This window comes from Lissotriton vulgaris, chromosome 5 (genome assembly GCF_964263255.1).
Source record: "Lissotriton vulgaris chromosome 5, aLisVul1.2, whole genome shotgun sequence".
Lineage (NCBI taxonomy): Eukaryota > Metazoa > Chordata > Amphibia > Caudata > Salamandridae > Lissotriton > Lissotriton vulgaris.
This window is the reverse complement of record NC_141693.1, coordinates 1,364,381,837-1,364,395,161: the sequence shown is the minus strand read 5'-3', so window position 1 is coordinate 1,364,395,161 and position 13,325 is coordinate 1,364,381,837.

The following is a 13,325-nucleotide window of genomic DNA, read 5'->3' as shown; positions in this document are numbered from 1 at the left end:
GTGATCTAGTGGCTCGGTCACAGTTGTGGTCTTTCAATCTGTTGAACCAATTTTGTAATCTTCAGCAAATCCCTTTTGCGTCCTTTGCCTTATAATTACTTTCTATGCTGAAACAGGTAGTGCCTAGAAACAAGTCTGTCTGCTTTTGCATGCTGTAGGAGAGCATGCATGATTTAATCTGCCCAGTATTCTGCTGCACTAATGTATTCTAAAAGCAGCCAACGATAGGACACCAGCATATCGCTGGGATGCCTGCACTGCGTCCACTGCCTTGTACACTGTAAACAGTTAAACGTTTTGTAAACCTTTCTGCTCTTATGTGCGTATGTATGTCTATTACTCGTATGTTAGCTTGTTTCTAGTTTTCTGCCAGATTAAAACATAGAGATATTTGGAGGGTGTGTGTTTCGTGTCCCATGCTACAATGATACGCTGACACGAGTAGGAGTTTGCACGTCTTTATTCTTTCTCGTCTCACCCCCGACTGGCGCCCCTGGACCTCGCACCTCCCTTTCTCTTCCTGCCATACCTGACTCGGAAGTCGCAGACAGAATCACGCATGGCAACACAACATCTCCCCCTTTTTTGATTTGTCAGCTGCCTCATGTTACTTCTTAGAGTTCAATGAGTCGAACTGGTCTCTGGATGACTCTCTGTGGTCGGTGAAAGAGACGCCTCTGAGAGAGCGCAAACTGACCTTAATGTATAAGTACATCACACTTACACGTAGTAAGCACAAGTCATGAAGAGAAATGCCATGAGTGCTGATATTATATGCATTTATATTCTGAAATGTGCAGTTGACTTAGAGATTTAAGTAGAAGTGGAACTAATGCAGAGATGTGTGAAATTATATAACTTTATTAGATGTGATTAATCCTGAATCCATGTCGGGTAGCTGCTAAAATGTAAGATGGCATGTGGTTAAACGTAGAACGTGGTAGGCCTCATGGCCAGAGTTGGAAGGGATGGGAAAGGTGTTTGTTTTCTCGACATGGATTGCACTAATATCTTTTAGTAGTAGCATTAATGGGCCATATTTTATAGATGTGTTTACCGAATTATAGAATAGAGTATTAACATGCTACTAATTAATGAAGGATTTGAATGGTATAATCATTATGAGAAATGCTGTAGGCCTGAAATGTTTATAGACATTGATTTATACGTATAGGTCTGGGCCGAGAAATGTTGCAAACTTTTGTTGGAAGCTATGAGAATTGGGATCTTGGCTGCAGATGTCTGTCTGCAAGAGAAAGGGGGGATCCAATTATAAATGAAATGAATAGAGGTTTGTTCAGGAGACGGCCCAGACACGGAGGAGGGTTCCGGAATGTTTTAAGGGGTATCAGCGGGCCGGAGAAGAGTCTGAGAAGCAAGGTCAACTCTAACGCACGAGGCCTCATCATGGAAAAAGCCTGAAGCTACACCACGTGAGGGGCGTCTCACGAGGGGCGTCTCAAACGATGTTGTATGTTTTGTATTAGGGACAGCACCCCGGGGTGGAGTTAGAGCAGATGCCTGAGGACCCTTTAGAGAGCGGATGGGTAGGCAGAGAGGGGTCATGACTGGAGAACTATAGGTTTTCACCAAGAGACTAAGAGTGGGTGACTTCCCAAGGGGGTCATTCACCGCTGACACCTTTTGATAGGTTGAGACCTTGTTAAGTAGGGATACCATCCAGAGCAGGGTAGGGACAGCCTAACCTGTGTTTTTCCTCCAACTTTAAATGACGGAGAGATCTCAATACGTGTCAATGCTTATAGCTTTGTTATTCTTAGAACTTGTACTCGTAGTCTTCTTTGCTCGTCTGAGGCTTTTCAGAGAGCACATGTATGTAGTTGGGCCCGTGTATCTTGTGAATCTCATTCTGAGATGCCTGTACTTGCAGCTTATCCTAACTATATAATAAACCTTTGAAAGCTAGAAGTTGTTTGTGATCTTTCAGAGCGGAGTCCGTTATTGGGTGAACTAACTTGGTAAGAGATGCACTTTCTTCCCTCAATGACAGGCAACAAAGGTTCAGTCGACCAGAACGGGGTTTTAGATCAATAGTGATAAGGTATCGATCAAAATCTCGCCCAGCAGTTGGTAGCTATAGAGGATGGTTGCCTTCTTGAGGAAGGTGATCTAGGCCAGGTTAGATTACCCCAAGGCCCCTAGAGATCGATGATCGGAAGAACCGCCCGCCGAAGAAGGTCCGGATGACGTGAGACAGAAAAGCAGCAGTATCGGTCGAGAGTGAGTATAAAGGGTCATGCGTGCTAGATTGCGGTGTTTTCGTACTGTATCTATGTTGTAATGTCTGGCGGAGTTGAATGTCTGTAGAGTGACTGTGGAACAGGTTGTGAGCGCGCGCAACCGGTGGAAATCTTAAGTTCAAGGAGAGCTTAAGTGGTTCGGGTGTATCGGACATCCAAAGTAATTGTCAACCAGTGTGAAGGGGGTCATGAGGTACCATTGATCACCCGAAAGACCGAGATAGGGGGAACGTAAGAGTGAGTGCGTGAGTAACGGACGCTGGTCGGAGGTTACTGTGTGTGTAAGCAACCTATCAGAGAGACGATAGACATTTCGTCAGTTGTGTTGACAATTACAGATAGACTGTGGACGTACAGTCGAGGGAAGTGACCGCTTGGTCGGAAGTAGTCATTTTTCAGGGTATGAATGGGACGCATGCATGACCGGGAGAAGAGCGGAGAAAGGAGGGGTGCTGCTGCGAAGCGGAGACGAGTGACGTCAGAAAGTGCCGCGCTGGGATTGGCCGGCCGGAGAAAGACCGCGCTGCGATAAGCTAGCTAGCAAAGCCGCGATAGGATTGGTGGATTAGCATCAGGAAGTAAACAGGGTATTGAGGCTGGAATTTGTGCGTATAATCATGAAGTGTTTTAAATGGTTGAGAGCGGCGTTTAAAAAAGAGAGGCGGGGATCGTATGAAGGGGAAGAAGCCCCGCCGGAGGGTACGCCGGCTCGTTATATGGCGGCAAATGTTGGGCTGCATACAATTTTGTGGATCTCAGAGTGGAGTAAGATTACAGAAGGAAATGAGGAACTGACGTTTCCGAAGTACGGGACGTTCAGATTAGAGGTGCTACACCGATTAAAAGCAGTTATGACCTCAATGAGACCCTTGCCTAGACCGACCCAGTTTGAAGCTCTCAATGCCTGGATTAGGGCAGCGCACGAGAAGAACATGAATAGACGACAAGAAAGGGTGAAACGATCGGTAAGGGCAGTGCAGAATGCCAAGTGGGATGCAGATGCCAAAAGATGGAGAGTGCATAACATGGAAGTAAATAAATTGTACCCAGTGTTAGAGATGCCCGGGAACAAAAGCCCCCTAGAAGAAGATGATGAGAGCGAAACAGAGGACAGCTTGATAAACAGGTTACTGACGGATAGGCCACCCCCGTATAACAGAGCAGGGGGAGATGTCGAGCATAGCGAAAGGGAGGGGAGCAACGTAGGAGAGCATGGACCGCTTCCCAGTTCCGATTGGGATCCCGAGGCAAAGAAAGAACTGTCCCAGCCTAGGTCGGTGCAACAGGTAGTCGGGAGGTTTGTGGTACAAAGGGTGCCGGAAACGGAGTGTGCCACATCCTACGCACTGCCAGATGCACTACAAGTACCTGTTACCATAGGTCCTATAGTATCGATTTATGACCCAGAGAGAGCTAGAGGGGAGGAACGGGTACGGAGGGACAGAGAAAGAGCAGAGATGGCGAGGAGGAACGATACGATCAATTCCCCAAGTCAGTTGCCGATACCAAGAGAGTGGAGCACACCAGTACACACAGCAGAGGACCCAGTAGGGGATCCGGGGGGCCATAGATGGCCAGTGGATATGAGGGGATCAGGACGGAAATCCTTTCAGGAGTTAAACGAGTACCTGAAGAAGTGGGATGAGGCAGTAGAGGCTCACAAGAGCATCATAGCTGCGGAAGCTGGAAGGGAAAGTCAAGATAGCAGAACCCGGACTCACTGCGGGGCTGAGGAAAGCAGTCCGGAGTGGGACGGGAGGGAGAAGGACAGTAGGGGAGTCACCCATTGGGCCCGGAGTGGAGGTAGATCAGACCTAGAAAACGGGGGCCCCGAGAGTGGGGGAGTGTCTCGCCCAATACACAGTGAAGAAGACAGGAGAACGCGGGAGTACAGAGACAGCTTTAAGTGTACCCACTGTGTGCCAGGCAACAGAGAACAGAATGGGAGTTGCGAGAGGCCGCGCCGCAGTCCCTGTGATGACGGACATGAGCGCAGTCCAGGGAATATGGGGAACCAAGAAGGATCCTATCAGATACTGAGTGATACTAGACAGAGAGAGAATGGAGACCGGAGGGAGAATAGCAGAGAGTCCTACTGTGAAAAGAGAGAAGAAAGAGAGAATGGGCAAAGTAAGATTGGGGGTAACAGGCCCGTGTTCCATCACCTTCCAAGATCGGATGGCCGAGCATGGGACCTGGAGAGATGGGAGCAAGGGAGAACACTCCTTAACTCTCCCGAACCCAAACGTAGGGCTCGGAGTTGGGATGGGAGAGAAACCTGTGAACCTCCCTCGAAAGAGATACTGCGAGCTGAGATAAAAGCAAAGAGACTCGATGTCACCAGCTTAAGGTCAGATCTGGATGACATGGTAGACGGTACCCTGCCTTTAGAAAGAATGGAGATGTATGAGCAGGATGAAATACTGTTCATGGCAAAGGACATCACTCGAAAGGCAAGAACAATCCACGAGAAATTAGTCGAACTAGCAGGCAAATATATGGTGGACCTGTCAAGGACCAAAGCTTTACAGGGTAACCATAGGCTACATTATTCAGATCGAGACCTAGATGAGAGGAGAACGATCGGACTAAAAACGCACATAAGAGAACTGATCACTGGAATAAGGACATGGAGGGCACTAGATAAATGGGAAGAGAGGTGGTCCAAGAAGGGGACCGTCAGGAGAAGCATGCTTGGTATGACACCAGGAGGACTGCAGGGAATAGAGGCATACCCTTTGCGTGAAGTCGCAAATGGGAACTATGTGCACGTCCCATGGAGTAGGGGAGATTTAGCTGCTTTTACCACTTCCTTCCCCAAATTGCGGGAGAATCCAGTGGAGTGGTACAAGCAAGTTGAGAGATTCGTGAAAATCTCAAAGGTCCTATGGATAGATATGAACACGCTGTTTGACATTGTAGTGCCAGGAGATTTGTGGACCGCATGCAAGGTTAGCGCTGAGTGGCCCACAACAGAGCCAGAGAGAGACGCTAAGACAAACGGGCCGTCCGAGACTGTGATGGCAAAATACGAGAGAGTGATGACTTGGCTGAAAGAGAAAGTGCCAATGCAAGACATAGATTGGGTCAAAATAGATCGAACCAGACAGGAGCCCAAAGAGACAGTTCACGAATATTACGAGAGATTGCTGAAGGCGTTTAAGCAGTATAGCGGTCTGGATGTAAGGGATCCAAAGGACATAGGGCAATTTGTGTCCAAGTTCGTCTTGGGCCTGAGACCGGATATTAGTTTAATGATTCAGCAACACTTGATTTGTTGGCAAAATAAACCCCTAGACGAAATCCTGAGATATGCCAGGTACTGCTGTGATGAGATAGACTCCAAGGCAAAGAAACTAAAGGAGAAACTGATGGTGGTACAGATGCAGGCAGCCGGGAAGGGGGGACAGCAGCAACAGCAACAAGGAACAGGTACTGGAGGAAAGAAACAGTATAGTCAGAGCAAGGGCAATGAGGAGAACTCCACCTTTAGACCCAGGATAGACATAGCTGCCTTGAAGAAAACGACTAGGTGCCACCAGTGCAACGAGGTGGGGCATTGGAAACGCGAGTGTCCCTACAATGTTGAGATAGGGGAACAGGAGGTGGAGGAGGAAGAGGTTCAGAGTGCGCCTATGAGAGGAGTAACGCAATACCAGGGAAAGGTGCTCAAAGGGGGGGGCCCTCCTCCCCGAGCCCAGTTCCCTCAGCCACCCAGAGTAGGGACTATGGGTAAGACATATAGACAGATGCCTCTGTTTGTAGGAGGAGAGGAGTGTTATTATGTGGACCCACTAACTGGACAGAGAGTGGAAAGGGAGGACTGTACCCTCGGGGCAGCCTTGGAGGTGGACCAAAGGGGACCCTATGTTGAGGCCGAAGTGGCAGGGTGCCCCACGACATTCTTAGTGGACACAGGAGCCACTAGATCCACGATCAGATCAGCCGCAGTTCCAGGCCTGCCCATGTCTGGAGAGACCATACAAGTGGTAGGGGTCGCTAACAGGAGAATGACCAGCCCACTGACTGAACCCGTGCAGGTGAAAATAGGGAAGTACAGCGATGAGCACCAGTTTGTGGTTTGCGATTCTAGCCCTGTATGTCTGCTAGGAAGGGACCTTTTGTGCAAGTTAAATTGTACCATATACTGCACACCACAAGGAGTGGAGGTGTTGACTAATGACGATGATGCTGACTTCAAAGTTGCAAATTCCAGAATATGTGTGGAGCTGTACCCCACTCTGACAGTAGATGAGCTCCCCTGGGATCTGAGAGAGACAGTGGCACCAGAAGTGTGGGATTTCACTGGGGAAGAGATTGGATTGGTCAAGGGGGTGGACCCAGTGAAAATCGTAGTGAAACCGCATGCTGAGTTTCCAAGAACATCCCAATATAAATTGACTCCAGAAACGATTGCAGGCATAAAACCCGTGATCGAGTCTATGATTAAGCAGGGAATACTGAAAGAAATCGTGGGTAGTCCATGTAACTCCCCGATTATGGGGTTGCAGAAACCAAATGGGAAATTCCGGATAGTGCAGGACCTCCGAAAGATTAATAACATAGTTGTTTCATGTTGTCCAGTGGTACCGAATCCATCAGTGATACTGTTTCAGATACCGTTCCAAGCAGAATGGTTCACTGTGATTGAACTTTGCCAGGCTTTCTTTTCGATCCCTCTGGACGAAGAGAGCCATTTTCTTTTCGCATTTAAGCTGGAAGGTCGCGTCCTAACATGGTGTCGTATTCCTCAGGGGTATACAGAGAGCCCATCGATCTTCAACCAGCTTCTGAAGAAAAATCTTGAAAGTCTAGTGCTGCCCCAGAGGTCAGTTCTGGTCCAGTACATAGACGACCTCCTTGTGGCGTCAGAAACAGAAGAAGCTTGCAGGGAGGACTCCATTGCTTTGTTAAATCACCTAGCTGCAAATGGGCACAAGGTGTCCCCGGGAAAGTTACAGTATTGCTTGACAGAAGTGCAGTACTTGGGACACAGAATTGAGAAAGGCAAACGAAAGGTGTCCCCAGACAGGATAGAGGCCATCATGAAGATGAATGCGCCTAAAACTCAGAGAGAAGTCAGGATGTTCCTAGGGATGGTGGGGTATTGCCGACAGTGGATTGCGAACTTTTCACTGAAAGCCAAACCCTTGCAGAAACTGACGCACAAGGAGGTGAGCGATCCGGTACCATGGGACAAAGACTGTTTGATGGCGTTCCTACAGCTGCGAGAGGACCTGTGTTGTGCTCCGGCTTTGGGAATGCCTGATTACGATAAATCATTCTTGCTTTATTGTTGTGAGAGAGAGGGTTGCGCGCTGTCTGTGTTAGTCCAAATTCATGGGAATGCCCGTAGACCAGTCGCTTATTTCTCGGCTACTTTAGACCCAGTAGCCGCAGCGTTGCCCGGATGTCTCAAATCCGTTGCCGCAACAGGTGTCAGCATCGAGAGGTGTGAGAATATTGTCATGGGGCATCCGTTAGAGGTGTACGTGCCCCATTCTGTTGAATTGTTAATGACCAGGACCAAAACACAGCATCTGACCAACAGTAGGCTCACGCGCTATGAGCAAGTTATCCTTGCTGCCGAGAACGTGACCCTCAGGAGATGCTCTGTTTTGAATCCTGCTACCTTGATGCCACTCCCAAATGATATCGATGATGATGATGAATGTACAGACCATGACTGCCTCGATGTAACTGAACTATGCACCAAACCTAGACCCGACATCGTAGATGAGCCACTGACTGACCCAGATGAAATATTCTTTGTCGATGGCTCATGTGTAAGAGACGAAGTTGGGCAGTTGAGAGCAGCTTATGCTGTTTGTACGATTACTGGAGTTGTGGAAGCTGGATGCCTGGAAGGAGTACACTCCGCTCAGGTAGCCGAGATTATTGCCTTAACGCGTGCTTGCCTGGCAAGCAATCAAATTCGAGTCACCATATACACCGACAGCCAATATGGTTACGGGGTAGTTCATGATTACGGGCAGTTGTGGTCTCAAAGGGGTTTCATGACCTCTTCAGGCTCTCCTATTCGCAACGGAGAGTTTGTGCGCTTGTTGTTAGAGGCATTGCAATGTCCAGCAGGTATCGCAGTTGTGAAGTGCACCGCACATACCAGAAACATGGACTTCGTGTCACAAGGCAATAGATATGCCGACGAAGTCGCGCGGTATTGCGCGGAACAAGGGTACTCTTTCACCGAGGTGGAAGTGGGTGGAATAAATGTAAGAACTGAATTAGCTATGATACTAGAAACTGTTGACTCTTGGGACGAACTAAAGTGCATGCAAGAAAATGCTCCTGATTTTGAAAAACAAACATGGGAAAAGGCAGGATGTGTGGTGGGTGAGGCCCATTTCTGGGTCTCAGCAGACGGTAGAGCAGTGTTACCCAATGAGATGGTGAGCCCAATGGCTAGACAAATCCATGGTCCCGTACACTTAGGGAGGGACGCTATGCTGAGAGTGTTTAGGCAGACCTGGTATAACCCTAAGTTCAGAGTAGCAGCCGAAGCAGTGTGCCAGCGTTGTGTGACCTGTCAGCAGTTGAATGTAGGGAAAAAGACACCAGTTGCACTGAGCCACATTGGGAGGTCAGGAGGTCCATTCAACCGCATGCAGTTGGATTTTATCAAACTGCCAAGGTGCAACCGCCTCCGTTATGTCCTGGTAGTTGTTTGCATATTCTCCAGATGGGTTGAGGCATACCCTACACGTAGGTGCAACACCCTCACAGTAGCCAAGTTACTGCTTAGGGAGCTCATTCCGCGCTTCGGGGTGCCGGCCTCTTTGGAATCAGATAGGGGAACGCATTTCAACAGCTCGCTTGTAAAAATGATTTGTGCGGCTCTGAACATAGATCAGAAATTGCATTGCAGTTACCGACCAGAGGCCTCAGGAATTGTGGAGCAGATCAATAGCACTATTAAAGCCAGAATTGCAAAAGTGTGTTCATCAACGTCCCTGAGTTGGCCTGACGCTCTGCCATTGGTCCTTATGAGCCTCCGTAGTACCCCAGACAGAAGAACGGGGCTATCACCCCATGAGGTGTTGATGGGGAGAGCAATGAGGTTGCCGTCTGTCCCAACTGCCGCACTGTTAAACATCACAGATGATATGATCCTGGACTATTGCAAGGGGCTGTCTGACGCCATTCATTCTGTGTCCCTTCAGGTGCAGGCTGCCGAAGTTCCGTCGTGCCAGGACCTGTGCCACGACCTGTGCCCTGGAGACTGGGTGCTTGTACGAAAGCACGTGAGAAGAAGCTGCCTGGATGTTCGTTGGCGTGGGCCCTTCCAGATCATCCTGATCACGAACACTGCTGTGAAGGTGGGAGGCCTGCCCAATTGGATCCACGCGTCGCATACGCGAAGGGTTCCAGCACCTCTGGAAGAAACAGCTCCTCTCTCGGATAGACGTCCAGCTGCGGACCGAGAAGCCATAGAGGGGGCCAGCCAAGCTGTAGAGGTGCCAGCAGAAGCAGGGAACGAGTCTGACCAAGCTGAGGACGGTCAGTACAACAGCGAAACAGACGACGCTACTGAGGGAGAAAGTAGCTGGGAGTACGAGTCAGACCCTGACCAGTCTGACAGAGAGCGTGAACAGACCAGAAGGAGAAGGAGTAGAAGGGTACGTGGAGAAGCTAATTGGCCACAAAGAAGGAGCTCTAGCCTGAGGTCAACTCCAGAGAGAACCCTTCCTCCGATATCAGAGGACTCCGACCCGGAAGAAGGTGCTCAGGGCGCTGAAGCACCGGACTTGAGAAGGTCAAGAAGAGTGCGTGTGCCTAGCAGAAGATACGCCACCCCTGAGTGGACATATCTGGCGACAAATGTCTTTGGAACAGGAGACAGGGAATATACGAGCGGTGGTGGTGTCCAGCTCTGAGCCCATCTTCACAGTGGAAGTTCAACTGTTAGTACCTGGAGTCGAAGCAGAAGGGTCACTAACTTTCACACTCCCCAGCCCTCCCCGCCTCAGCAAGTTAAAGCACATGTTTTTCACAGAATTGCAATTCCCCGACTTTGGTACAAAGATAACAAGCCATGAAGAGCACATTCTTCGTTTGGAAATATTGAACTATGCTGTCAAAGCTGCAGGCACAAGCCTGATTGTAGATGCTTAGAGACTTTGTAAATAAGCAAGAAAAAGAAGATTACCTAGCGCCCAGGAAGCAGAGAATCTTAGGGTCTTTCCCTTGAGTTGACGGAGAAGGGCTAGGGTTGTCTGTGTTGGAGCTTTTAAAAGACTTTTTGCGAAGAAGGTTGTCAGCTTCCAGTTGTGTGGTTCTAAGGACGGAAGGAGTAAAAAGAGACTGTAAAGGAATGAGAAGAGAAGAACTTTATGCTGAGATAAGAGAGAGCCATACTGTCTGACAAAATGGAAGCCGGCACCCCAAACCGCAGAGCCAAATGTATAATAGGCACACTAATAGTAGGAGTGATAATATTAATAGTTTTAGTAGTCACAGTCTCCTATGTAAAGGGACATGAGGAAGAGGCAAAGGTAACCGATGCGAAATCTGTAGTGACACCTAAACCCACCGTTGCTGGTGAGAAAGGGGAAAACATTCAAGAGAAAGCGTTATTAGCTGCAGAAGCTCGCATGTTACACGTGGATGAGTCCCTAGGCGACTTTAGGTCAAATGCTTATGCTAAACTTTTATATGAATACGTGGATGCCATGGAGGTTAAGGACTGCTATGTCTGCATGCAGTTGCCGGCGTCTGTAGATGAAGGCATTCGATATCATCACCTCCCGCTGACATATGGCATTACATGTAGCTTATTGCTTAGTATATTTTATGGGAGGGATAGTTTTGAATACTATTTCTCCAATTATGATTCAGTGTTACCAGAAGTCCCAAATTATAAGCAAATGAACAAATGGGACTACTGGAAGAGTGAAGACAGGTTGGCCAAGTTTTTCATTCCTTGGATTACCTTAGATACTTCACATGCCCGTAGAAACAATCTGACATGCAAGGTGTCAGAAGTCGAGAAGAAGTTCATAGGGCAGGTGGATGATCGATACAGGAGACAAAAGATTTTGAAAAAATCAGGACAATGGAAAACAGATTGGACCGAGGAAGAGAAGGCACACAAGAGAAAGGGTAGTAGTGGTCCAATAGCTTTAGATAGAACGCAGAGAGGAAAGCTATGTCTTCACCGAGCCAAAACGTATTATGAAAATGTATACGTGGGGGAAGTCAGCTGTGAACATGCTTTCAATCTAGAATATTATACTAAGGATTTCCTAAAGGGAATGCAAGTGATTCCAAATGTATATTTTGTATGTGGAAGAAATGCCTACGTGAGACTACCTGATAACTGGTACGGATCATGTTACTTGGCAATTATCTTCCCCAAAATATATCATGCCCAAGACTTAGAGATCATCGAGGGCAAGACATCATCGAGAGGAAGGAGAGATATAGGAGATGCAGAAATGGTTGGAGATGTATTTGGAGCTGTGTTCCCTCTTTTGGGACTAATCCTTAATGATGTCAAAATTAGACGACTGGCAACAGTCGTAGACAGGTTGTCTGCCAGCACTGCTCAGTCCTTAATGCTGGTAGAAGGAGAGATGCAATCGATAAGGGCCATGGTTCTTCAAAACCGTCTTGCATTGGACGTCCTATTAGCAAAAGAGGGCGGAGTCTGTAAGGCTTTGAAGGTCCAGGAATGTTGCACTTACATTCCAGACAATTCAAAACCCCTTGAGAAAGTTATTAGGAACATAACTGATATTCACAAGGAGATCGAAGACCTGAGTAGAGAAAATGTCTGGGAAAAAGTGGGCCATGGAATGAGTGAAGCTGGAGGTTGGCTCACCACATTAGGCAAAAGCTTCGTGTGGTATGTGCTGAAACCCATTATCATAATATTGATCTGTGGGATCGTATTGTGGGGATTGGTGAGGGTATTCAAATGGTACAGAGCAAGAAGGTTGGAGAGGGCCCAGAGGGAACAGCTACAGAGATTAGCTGCCATACAAGATAATCAGTACAGGAGTCTGAGGGCTCTGGAAACGCAGAAACGAGGTGCACTAGCAATCACTGCAGTTTAAGTGTTAGTGATGACCCCGAGAGGTCATCAAAGGGGGGAACTGAGAGAGCGCAAACTGACCTTAATGTATAAGTACATCACACTTACACGTAGTAAGCACAAGTCATGAAGAGAAATGCCATGAGTGCTGATATTATATGCATTTATATTCTGAAATGTGCAGTTGACTTAGAGATTTAAGTAGAAGTGGAACTAATGCAGAGATGTGTGAAATTATATAACTTTATTAGATGTGATTAATCCTGAATCCATGTCGGGTAGCTGCTAAAATGTAAGATGGCATGTGGTTAAACATAGAACGTGGTAGGCCTCAGGGCCAGAGTTGGAAGGGATGGGAAAGGTGTTTGTTTTCTCGACATGGATTGCACTAATGTCTTTTAGTAGTAGCATTAATGGGCCATATTTTATAGATGTGTTTACCGAATTATAGAATAGAGTATTAACATGCTACTAATTAATGAAGGATTTGAATGGTATAATCATTATGAGAAATGCTGTAGGCCTGAAATGTTTATAGACATTGATTTATACGTATTGGTCTGGGCCGAGAAATGTTGCAAACTTTTGTTGGAAGCTATGAGAATTGGGATCTTGGCTGCAGATGTCTGTCTGCAAGAGAAAGGGGGGATCCAATTATAAATGAAATGAATAGAGGTTTGTTCAGGAGACGGCCCAGACACGGAGGAGGGTTCCGGAATGTTTTAAGGGGTATCAGCGGGCCGGAGAAGAGTCTGAGAAGCAAGGTCAACTCTAACGCACGAGGCCTCATCATGGAAAAAGCCTGAAGCTACACCACGTGAGGGGCGTCTCACGAGGGGCGTCTCAAACGATGTTGTATGTTTTGTATTAGGGACAGCACCCCGGGGTGGAGTTAGAGCAGATGCCTGAGGACCCTTTAGAGAGCGGATGGGTAGGCAGAGAGGGGTCATGACTGGAGAACTATAGGTTTTCACCAAGAGACTAAGAGTGGGTGACTTCCCAAGGGGGTC